Below are 12,952 nucleotides of genomic sequence, written 5' to 3'. Positions count from 1 at the left end.
TAGACATTATCTCTTTGCCTAGCTGGACCTGGCAAGATAATTTTTTGTTGTGATTCTCCATTTTGACTGATTTGGGAAAATGGGAGAAAATGTATATTTTCATCAGTCTGCATCATTGGTTGTCTTGTGTAGTGTTTGGTGAATGTATTGTATATTTTCACGTTCTCTGTGTACAGTACTTCACTCTCCTTCCATTTTGGTTGAAGACAGGTGAACTCACCTGCTGCATTTTTATAGTGCTTAAACCTGATTGGTGTATCTACAATTAAGCAATGGTGTGTTTGTGCATCTGATGGCTGTGTTTAACCAATTGGCTCATATGTGTGGTAATTTGACATTCTGTGTCTAATGTAATGCAAGTGTGTTTAGTGTTTTGCAAATCACTGTGTGTATTGTTTTGCAAAAAGTGTGAGGCTGACATTGTAGGGGTGCAAATCTGGGCCTATATTTTGCTCCTTGAGTGTAAGGTTTTGATAATTGTGTAATACTTTTGATTTGAGTGTTTATGCAATTGAAGAAAACTGTAAAGGCTAGAGATGAACTGTTTATTTCTTTTGTACATAGGCTGTGCATATGTTTGTTTGTTTGTTTATTTGCTTATGTGTATGATTCTTAACTGTGTTTTTATTTTGTTATTGGTGTATATGTGTGTATGTATGTACAGTATATGTATATATATTATATATATATATGTGTATATATCTATATTTGTACTCCTGTTGGGGCTTCTTGGACCAGATCAATGTTTTATCTGGCTAAATAAAGGTTAAATAAATAAATAAGAAACTGATGATTTGGTCCTGTTAACTTTGAATTTTCTATGGGGACTGCCCATATCCCTCTCATGGACCTGGACCTCACTTTGAGAACCTTGAATGATTCTAGTTATTCAGTATTCATCTCTAATTACTCTAAAATTGCGTATTTCTGAAGCCCCCAATGTTTTCTAACCCTAAAAACGCCCCTGACCTAAACGTCACCTAAAATGAATTATGTTCTTAGGAATGTTTCAACCTGACACTAGTGCAAGAGAGACAATTGACTCTAGTTGTCTCTACAGGGAGGAAATGATCAGGCTACATTACTAATGAAATATGGATAAAGATTCTATAATTCTATGGTGATTCCGATCGCCTCATTCCCCCTGTTGATGCCCTTTACAATGTGCATCAAAGTGTTCAGACTTGAGTGCTACAGTGTTGAGTGTATGTTAGTATATTAGGAAGAAGAGTGTATGACAGTAAGAAGGTTATTTTTATGTATTTTTTCATTTCAGATATTGATTGAAGAAGTGTGTCATTAGTCGATGGCGAAAGATTGGTCGGGTTTCGGCTGTCCTAACTGTGGTGGGAAGTTCGTTCCACCATTGTGGGGCAAGGACCGAGAATAGGTGGCTTCTCTTTGATGACCCTCCCGGAGCTCGGATAGGAGTGGGTCTGAGGTGGCCAGAAGATGCAGAGTGTATAGGGACTAGGGGTCTTGAGGGTGTGTAGTTAGAGACCATTGACCGGAGGTAAGCGGGAGCTGTTCCCTTCACCGCATGACATGCCAGGTCGAGGGCCTTGAAGCGGATTTGTGCGGCAATGGGGAGCCAGTGCAGGTCCCTAAGAAGTGAGGTGACATGGGCTGGCTTCGGTAGGTTTGAGATCAGGCAGGCACCTGCGTTCTGAATGAGTTGAAGAGGCTTGCTGGCAGTGGTCGGAAGGCCAGCAAGTAGTGCATTGCATTGCAGTAGTCGAGCTGGGAGATGACTGTTGATTGGATGAGGAGTTGGGTGGCTTCTTTTGTCATGAAGGGGCGGATCCTCTTTGCACTGCTGCGGTCAGGCAAGCGCTACCGGAGTCTCATGGCCAGTACAGAGAGACTCAAAAGGAGCTTCTATCCCCAGGTCATCAGGATGCTCAATGACTCTATGCAACACTAACCCATCCATCTACACTCATTGCACACACATCAACATGCACACACTCACTTTAAACACTCACATTAACATTCACTTTAGACACTTTAACTTTTCAACACTACAACATATTTATTACAAAAAGATTTGCACGACATCCCTACCTCATTCTTGCATTTTTTTGCATTTTAAAAAGCTTGCATTTGTACTTTATGGTTTGCATTTTGTACTTCACTTTGTACTTTAGGATGTACTTTCGTTTGTATATTGTATATTTTGTATAGTGTTTGGCCTTTATTCTTTTAACTTTTTACTGTATGAAGCACAATCTCAGGGGGATCATACAGAAAGAAATTTGTTCACTGTAATGTACATTATATGTGACAAATAAAACAAAACTTGAGGTTGAAACTTGAACATGTTTTGCTGTCACAGAGAACATAAGTTCCAGAACACTAGTGTTACCTACGTTAACAGTTCTTGCTGTGTGCCAGTTAACCAGACCACTAGTTACTTCTGCATTTGATATTTTGCACTGGAGTCAGCATCTATGGGTAGAAACAGTTTCTCAGGGTACTAATAATAATAATAATAATAATAAACTTTATTTGTATAGCCCCTTTCATACAAAGATTGCAGCTCAAACTGCTTCACAACAATAGGCCACATTGTTTATGGTTTGATTCTATTGCAGTTTTTAAAATAGACAATAATAAAAAGAGTCAAATAGAATATACAGAGTAAAATTGTGCAATAGTGCAGTAGTGCATAAAATAGTTCTGGATTACTGTTTAACAGTTTAAAGTCATCTTTACCTTCCCTGTTTGGTATCCATAGTTTAAAACCTGACACTCTTCCTTCCTGTTTGATACCCAATTTGACCCTTCGAACCTCCCTCTCAGGGCAAACCTCCCTCTCAGGGCGCAGTTCCCTCTCTCAAGGCGCAGTTCTATAGGCCTGGGTCCCTCACACAGTTTTAAAGCCTGATAGTCTTTCTTCCTGCTTGATACCCACACAGTTTAATACCGGACAGTTTAGAACCTGTAATAAAAAGTAAAATAGAATGGACAGAGTAAAATGATGCAATAGTGCAGTGCAATAAAATAGTTCTGAATGACTGTTTAACAGTTTAAAACCGTCTTTACCTTCCTTGTTTGATATCCACAGTTTAGAATCTGACAGTATTCCTTCCTGTTTGATACCCACTTTGACCCTTCGAACCTCCCTTTCAGGGCAAACCTCGCAGTTCCCTCTCTCAGGGCGCAGTTCCCTCTCGCAGGGCACAGTTCTAGACCTGTGTCCCCACACAGTTTTGAAAACCTGACAGTCTTTCTTCCTGCTTGATACCCACACAGTTCAATACCTGACAGTTTAGAACCTGTAATAAAATTAATAAAAGAGTAAAATAGAATGGACAGAGTAAAATAGTGCAATTTACAGTACAATCAGCAACAGAGTGTATTAAAAGGCTATGGTGAAGAGGTACGTTTTTAGCTTATCTTTTTTAAATATTTAGATATATAGCTTCCCTAATGTCCATAGGTAGTGTGTTCCATACATTTGGTGCATAGTTTGCGAAGGCTGCATCCCTGATTATCTTTAGGCTGTGGTTTGGAACCTTCAATAGACCAGTAGTAGATGATCGCAATTAGGGCTGTCAGTTTATCGCGTTAATTAGATTAATTAATTACACAGCAAATTATCGCGTTATGAAAATTAACTCAAAATTAATTACAATTTTTTTTTTTTTTTTTTATAATTTTTTTTTGTATCTCATTCATTTCATAAGAATGTAGAATACACATTTACAGACTTTTTTTTAATATGGACCATTTGCATGTTCTTGGTATCTGATTCTAAGGACATCTATGAATCTCAGGGAATGTATTCCCAGTGTCAGAAATACTGTGGGCTAGATCCACAAAGAATGGATTGCACGGTGCAAGTTGCACCCTTACTTACAATTCATTATGAATTGAAAATGGGGGACCCTGATGTAAACAAGACGAAAGTTTTTCTCTGGCCTGCATCCCCTTAACAATTGTGTGTATTGAGCCGTACTGTATTGTACCCATTCTGCAATCTGTTAATAACATTTTCATTCAATCAATCAATCTGCACGGTGATTGATTGAATGAAACATTTATTTTGAGTCAATTGTAATGAACCAAATGAGAATATCAATACATTTTTTTTATCTTTGACTGTGAATAACACCATGCTCAAATTGACCAGACCTGAAAAATCTAAGCAAATTAATAGATGGAAGATGATTAAACAGAAGGTTTTGTAGATACAGTACTGAATTCTGCCATCTGGACACATGCAATTTGAAATATGATTATAGAATATAGAATATCAGGCATAAAATGGTTATGCGATTAAAATGTGATTAATTAGATTAATTAATTACAAATCCTGTAATTAATTAGATTAATTTTTTTTAATCGCCTGACAGCACTAATCGCAATATTCTAGAAGGCACATAGTTGACTAGATTAAGGTACAGATATGAACCCTTATTCATTAGTGTGTATGTCCCATTCAAATGTATATTGCTATGTACTCAATACACTTTTTTTGCCATTTGTTTCTATTTGTTTTTACTCGTCTGGAATTGATTTTCTCTGTGACAGCAAAACAAGTGATCATACCCATAGATACAAGTTTCTCCCCGTAGATTCTGACCCCAGTGCAGAATATAAAATGCAGGAGTATCTTGTGGTCTGGTTAACTGCCACACAGCAAAACTGCTAATGTAGCTAACACTAGTCTTAATGACGGCTTCCATTTGTTTTCATTCATCTGGAATGTATTTTCTCTGTTACAGTAAAACATGTAGATGAGTGCTTACACCTCTTCCCAGCCACAGGAGAACAGCACATACAGGATAACAGTGTAAACGTCATAATCGAGCCCGCCCCCTGTTGTTACTCTGTACTTACAGAACAGCACATACCTTGTAGTTTATGTGTAATTGAAGAATACAAAAAATTGTATGGCCCTGGCTGAGAACACTAGTATAGAATAATGCTCATTTGGATTTAAAAAAGAAAACAAACATTCTGGGGCTCCACAAAATCAGTCTCAATCATTCATTGTCAATGGAGCAGCTCCAGACGTATACAGTACTTGATGACATCACAAGTTTGAGTCTTACTTCTCTGGTTTTTGGCTTTGGGTGAGAGTAGCTCATGTTCAGATACATTGATTGAACTGGCTTAGGCCATGGACATAACATAATAATTTTTAATTTGAGTGGTGTTATAGTGATTGACTGTAGTATATCTATAGTCATTTGTGTGTGTGTGTGGGGGGGGGGGGACGGGGACGCGGGACACAGGGATGCTATAGTTTTCCGATCATTTTTGTATGGGAGGGTAACATCTTCAAAAGCAGAAGAACAGGCGCACACTAATTTCTCCTTGTGGTATTTATTCACCATGTCTCAGTATCAACCTTCATCGGGTGTGAGTGTGACACATCTTCCACATTTGTACAGTATATTTCTATCCTATCGCAGATCTGGTGCTGTCAACGGGAACGATGTAATTCCCCCTCAGGAACAGGAATGTTCTTATCATCCATCTCTTTGAGTTGAGAGAATTGAATAAGGCATATAGTACAGGAACAATTTCCATTCTGCAGTTGATCAGCTGTCTTTCACAGGCTCTAGCAGGCACATTTCTTTAAGCTAGCGGTAAAGTAGTGGTATCATATAAAACTAGAGATCTTGCCATAAAGTAGTCACACAAACTGAAACACAACATGTAAGCTTGTTGTGAATGATGTGTTTCATTCCATCCCATCAGGTCATGGTCATATTGGAGTTAATTACAATTATCCAGCCTCCTTGTGGGTATAGAATGTTCTCTTGGTACAATACATACACCGGGGAAAGATATTATGTATATATATATATTTTTTACTTACATTCTGTATTTTAAGTAAAAATGTAAGGTGTTTACTTGAGTAGTTCCATTCCACTCGCTTTATCTATAACATTGCATTGCAAATATTAGTTAAACTTTGAATAAAAGGGTTGAAATGCAATCAGTACATAAAGATGATTTGCTATACCTTTTAACTTTGACCCAGCCAACTTTAAACTTCCCACGCAACAATAACTGGACCACCAACTTCTTTTAGCTTAAAGGGAATCCAATATTCCTTTTACATTAATTGGTATGGTTTTTTAAACTGGCCAGTAAAGTACTCAATATCAAATGTACTCATACTCATTAGTATTTCTGTAACAGAATATTACTGTTATAAAATATATAAAATGCTATTGTATTTCACAACAGAATACAACAGTCCTCATGTATTCCCAATGCTTGTTCCTTCTCTCTAGCTCGCCCCAGTGCGTAACAATACACTGCATGGCTTCTTCAAGACACAAAATGTCTTCCAATATATCACATCGACTTCCGGAGAGCGCACACCCAGCACCCTCCACAGACCATCAATGGTGCAGTGGTGGAGAGAGTGAGCAGCACCAAATTCCTGGGTGTGCACATCACAGAGGACCTCTCCTGGAGCACCAACACCGCATCCCTGGCGAAGAAAGCTCAACAGCGCCTCTACTTCCTCCGCAAACTGAGAAGAGCTGGAGCCTCAGTGCCCATCCTGTGCTCCTTCTACCGGGGCACCATCGAGAGCCTCCTGACCAGCTGCATAACCGCGTGGTACGGCGGCTGCACAGCATCCTGCCGCAAGACCCAAATCACCCACCCCTCACTATGTTTTTTCATGAGGAGCCTCTGAGCCAGGACCAGCAGACTAAAAGACAGCTTTATACACCAGGCTGTCAGGAAGCTGAACTCTTCCCCCCCCCCCCCCCCCCCCCCCCCCCCACCGCTCTCACTCGACCACCACAGAAGGTGGACTAACCCCCTGGACTAACCCCCCCCCCCCGACACACACACAGACACACACTGCCACTTTACTTTACTGCCATTATTTATTTTAGTTTACTGCCATATCTATCATCTCACTGCCACTTTACTGCCACGATTGCACTCTACTGCCATTATTTATCAGTTATACTTACTATGTACCACTGCTGCTAAAAAAAAAAGATTTGCACTAAGTTCTCTTTTACCTCCTATATTTATTTCAATCATAAAAATGTTTAGCCACTGTTTATACTGTATATATAGTCCTGTATAGTATATGTACGTCGTGTCCCATATGTTACTTATGTTTATAGTGTCCTATATGTTACTTTATGTTTATATTAGATCTTTTTTATATACACCGTGGGAAAGGGGAAACAAAATGTCACTTCGCTGTATGTCTTGCACATTATGAGAAGCGACAATAAAGCTGACTTTGACTTTGACTTGGTCTGAGAGAAGAAACAAGCATAGAAAATACACTATACTCTTGTATTTTGTTGTGGATGGTTAAACACAGCCAGAATTTCCACCACGGGTCTCGTCAAGTCGACTAATGGTTGTACACTACACAAAATCCAAACTGTCCCTTTAATTTGAGAGGTTAATGTATTCCAAATGTAATTATTCTTTGTACTAAAAATATGAGGAGGTTAAGGTTAGAGTTTGGAATCAGGGCTGGTGGTCTAAAATGTTCAATCAATCAATCAATCAAGCGGGGAACATAGGACCCGGGGAACATAGACATGCTCCCATTAAAGCCATAATGTGTAATTGTGGCTTCTGTTGGCTGCAAGCGGTACTGTCTCTATGTTTTCAATACATTTCTCCTGAGCGCCTTTGCTCCGTTGCTTGTTGCTTTCTTTTTGTCTGCAGAGTGAATTCTTGGGTTTCTTGGTGGTTGAAGTGGTTGTGTATTTCTTTTTCCATTGTTGCAGAAATGATCCCGCATTCTGTGCACAAAGAAGCTGGTCACACCAGACCAATCACTTTAAAATGACATGTAATTTATCTGGTAATTAAAAGCAGAAAGTGTGCATGCAAAAAGAAAAGCACACAGATGTATACATACAGAGTAAAGACGCTCATGGGAAATGTATTGAGGAAGTGCCACTTGCGGCCAGCAGGCGCCACATTATGATCACTTAAGGGTTTGGATCTGTACAAGCTGGCTTCTTCCATCACTGGTTAGTTACATGATAAATAAAGCAAAATGGTAATGAACCCTGTGGCAGTTGACCCTGCCGCTCTCACGCTCTCAGGGACACAGGCAGAGAGGGCGGTGAAAACAGCAGATTAGTGATGTTAAAAGCCAGAGCAGACGTAACTTGCTGTCTAGACAGAGCTCTTATCTTTTGTGTGTGTGTGTGAAGAGAGAGAGAGAGATGAGAGAGAGAGAGAGAGAGAGAGAGAGAGAGAGAGAGAGAGAGAGAGAGAGAGAGAAGAGAGAGAGAGAGAGAGAGAGAGAGAAGAGATGAGAGAGAGAGAGAGAGAGAGAGAGAGAGAGAGAGAGAGAGAGAGAGAGAGAGAGAGAGAGAGATTTAACCCTTGTTCTTTGATTAAGTCAATGTACAACAGGTGTGCATCCACACCTGCTCCCAGATCTAATTAGCCTCTCCCCAGGGCAGGTGTAGCTGCTTAAACCAGCCATCCTCACACCCCCAACACCAAATAAAGTGATTTTATACAAAATAAAACTGGAGCCAGGGAGAAACCCTGTCTTGGGAAGTAGGAAGAGGATACATGCATGCAACATGTCAACAACAACATTCATTTTGACCCACAAAAAAAGGTTTTAATGATAAATTAATTCATAAAAAAAAAATCGGGGGAAAAGCAATACTTTTATTCCGCACCTTTCTAATAAGCTCTGTGGATGTATTTTTTTCCTTTATTTTTTTCCTAAATGATTACTCAGAATAAAAATGTTATCTATAGCACCTTTAACTCTTTCACTGCCGCACTACAGAAGGTTAACCCAGGTAGTGTATGTTGTAAGTGTAAAAACAAAAGCAAGTGTCCAAACAAACAAAAGGAACAACACAGGTGGAGAGAGAGAGACTACACAGGCTAATATATTATGTTTCACAGAAACAAAACTTGACTCATCTGTTCAGGATCCAGAGATAGAAATCGAGGACTATTCAATCGTCAGGAGGGATAGGAACCAGTATGGAGGTGGTGTCTGTGTGTATATACACAAAGATACCAAATTCAGCAACCGTACTGACCTTAACCATGACGAGATTGAAACTGTATGGATTGAAATCTTATTTGAAAGGGCAAAATCAGTACTAATAGGCACAATCTATAGACCACCAGAACAGAGTGGCTTTTATGACACACTTGATGGGTGCTTAACTGGGGTGGAGGGCGTAGAAAAAATCCTTATTGGGGACTGGAACACGGACATGCTACGTAAAGCAGCACCCGTCTTCAAGGCCTTCAGTAGGCTTTGTGATCTGCACGGACTCAGCCAGCTAATCACCCAACCCACAAGGGTGTGTGAATCAACCCAGACTACCATTGACCTCATCCTGACCTCCGACAAGTCCATGATCTCCAATAAAGGGGTTATAGCATGCGGGTTAAGTGATCATTATATGATATTCTGTTCCCGCAAAAAGCTAAAGCAAAAGGCTGGCTGTCACAAAACGGTCACATCTAGAGACCTCAAAACCTACTCTAGCGAGGCCTTTAACCTTGAACTGAAGAGCCTGGACTGGTCAGATGAACTCAATGGTACACTGGCTGAAGAAACCTGGCTTGGCTTCAAAACCAAATTCTCAACAATACTAAACAACATGGCCCCCCTAAGAACCACCAGGGTAAAAAATCGCGCTGAGCCGTGGATGCACACTGAAATACTGACCGCTATGAAAGCCAGAGACAAAAAATGCTCTGAATTTCATAAAAGTCAGTCAAAGCTTACCAAAAGCACGAGCAGTGAACTCCAAGCCCACGTGACTGAACTCAAACTAGAAAGAAACAGACTAAGAAATTACGTAAACTCCATGACAAAACTGAGGAAAACAAAAATAAACCATGTGAACTTTGGAAATTACTCAATAATCAACTAGGCTGCAGTAAAAAACTTAAAACCAGGTTCTCAAACATAAACATAAAGACGGACAACACGCTCATCACAGACAAACTGGATGTAGCCAATTACTTAAACACTTTCTTCACAAACATAGCCACAACACTGGTAAACAAACTACCCTCCCACTCAGGGCAGTATGGGGTAGAACACATAGTAGCATACTACAAGAACCTAAGCGTCCACAAAGACGATTTCAAACTGGAAATGGTAACGACAGATGAGGTACTCAATAAACTGAGCGCCCTCCAACCGAACAAGGCCACTGGCCATGACAACATCCCCTCCAAATTCCTCAGAGACTCAGCAGCCGCCATCACCCCAGTCATCACACACATAATAAACCTCTCCATAAAACAGGGACACGTCCCCAAGGACTTCAAAATAGCGAGAGTAACACCCCTGCACAAAAAGGGCAGCAAATTAGACCCAGGCAACTACCGCCCTGTTTCTATCCTTACATCCATCTCGAAAGTCATGGAAAAAATAGTATACGAACAGGTCGAAAAGTACCTTACGGATAAAAATCTAATCTACGAATTCCAATCTGGCTTCAGAACATCCCACTCCACTGACACATGCCTTCTCTATTTGAACGACCACATCAAACAAGAGGTGGACGCGGGCAAATACTGCGGCATGGTCATGCTAGACCTACAAAAGGCCTTCGACACTGTCAATCACTCCATTTTGATTGACAAGCTAAAAGCAATTTTTTTAAAGTTTATCAGTGAGCTGGATACAATCCTACCTGGAGGGGAGAGAACAGATGGTGGAGGTAAACGGTACACTATCCCCCCCCCTCACAGTGAACTGTGGTGTTCCACAAGGAAGCATACTAGGACCACTACTGTTCCTAATTTATGCAAATGACATGTCGTCAGCTTGTGACTGCAACTTGTTCCTGTTTGCGGACGACTCAGCCCTGCTGGTCTCTGACAAGAACAAGTTACAGGTTGAAAAAACCCTCAGCTCGGAACTAGGCAAAATCTGCATATGGCTCGCCGACAACAAACTATCATTACACATGGGCAAAACAGAGTCCATTCTCTTCGGTTCAAATAACAAACTCAGCAAAACCGACGGCTTCTCAGTTACAGTGGGTGACAATATTGTCACAAGGAAAGATGAAATTACCTACCTGGGTTCCATCCTAGAGGCTAATCTTTCCTGTGACAAAATGGCATCCAATGTAATAAAAAAAGTCAATCAACGAACTCGATTCTTGTACCGGATCTCCTCCCTGGTAAACAAGAATACCCTGAAGACTCTGGCAGGAGCACTCATTCAAGGGTACTACGACTATGCTTGCACCTCATGGTACCAAAGCACCTCAAAGGCACTAAAAACCAAATTACAAACATCTCAAAACAAACTAGTCAGACTACTGCTTGACCTGACTCCTAGAACCCACCTCACCCCTGCACACTTTGCCAACCTAGGATGGCTTAGAGTAGACGACAGAGTACAGCAACTTGCAATGGGCCTGGTCTACAAGATACACTACACGACCAAGGTACCCATGTACATGTCAAAATACTTCCCAAAAGTCAGTGAATACCACGATCACAACACCAGAGGGAGCTCCACAAATCATGTAAAACCCAGATTCGGCTCAAACAAGGGACTAAACACGTTTCGCAATTATGCCACAACAATGTGGAACGCCCTACCCAAAGCTGTAAAGGAATGTGAATCACTACCCACCTTCAAAAACACTCTCAAAGAACACCTACGGGAGACTGCAATTCAAAACTGGCCCCTACAAATGTCCTAACCCAGTTGTACAATAAAGACCAAGCATGGCTTTGTCAGTATTCCAATGTACAGCCCCACCCAACCCCACCCCACCTACCCAACCTCCTCCAATGTACAGTTTCTATGTCAAATGTATGTCAGTATTCCAATGTACAGTGTGCCCCCCCCCCCCCCACCTCCAATGTACAGCCCCACCCCACCTACCCAACCTCCCCCAATAAACAGTTTCTATGTCAAATGTATATACACTCTTTTTCTGGATTTTTTTTAGTATCACAAACAGTACTGTATTTGAAAATCTGGTATGTCATAAATGTATAGATGTAGCAGTACTGTCTATCTGTATGTCGTGTGTGTCATATGATGAATTGAAAATGGGGGACCCTGATGGAAACAAGACGAAAGTCTTTCTCAGGTCTGCATCCTCTTAACAATTGTATGTATTGAGCTGTACTGTACTGTACAAATTCTGCAATCTGTTAATAAACTTTTCAATCAATCAATCAATCACACACCGACCCAGGTGTGCCACAATTAACCTGATGACCCTCCCCCAGCTCTGCTCTGCCAGCTCCACCCACCAATCCTGTGAGACAGGGACACAGAGCAGGGTAAGCAAGCAACAATGTGGGGGAGGGTCGTCACACTTGCTCTATCTTGACCCAGTCCATCCCCACACCGCAACCCCCCTTAATAACCCCCTTAATCAGAGATGGGACCAAGTCATAGTTTCAAGTCCCAATTCAAGACAGAGTTATAAGTCTGAAACCTTGGGTTTCAAATCCTAAACAGGTCCTAATGTGTTCTTTATCAAATTACATTTAAACATTTTCAAATCAATTGAGTGGGCTAATTGTTAGGGAAGTTACTTTCAAAATGTAATTATTATTCTCAATTAAATGTAGCATGATTGTTACATAATTACTTGCACTTCATAGCAATGCATTATACTTATTGTATTACTTTTGCATTACTTTCTGAGGACTTGACAAGTGTGATGTCATAATCATTACATCCATAATATGTTGCAGATAAGAAGCAGGTGCTCTGACTATGGGATGGCTTAGGCTTAGATCATAGGTGTCAAACTCATGGCCCGCGGGCCAAATGTGGCCTGCCACGTCATTTGATGTGGCCCCCAAGAGCTCTGGTAAAAAAAATAAAAAGCACTTTGAGGGCAACCATAATGCTGATGTGGCCCTCTGTGAAAATGAGTTTGACACCCCTGGCTTAGATGGTCAATAGGAATTAATTAACCCGTTCACTACCACACTACAAAGGCTACCACACAACAGA

This window comes from Notolepis coatsorum (genome assembly GCF_963971535.1).
Source record: "Notolepis coatsorum genome assembly, chromosome: 20".
Lineage (NCBI taxonomy): Eukaryota > Metazoa > Chordata > Actinopteri > Aulopiformes > Paralepididae > Notolepis > Notolepis coatsorum.
Note: the sequence above shows the minus strand (reverse complement) of the source record.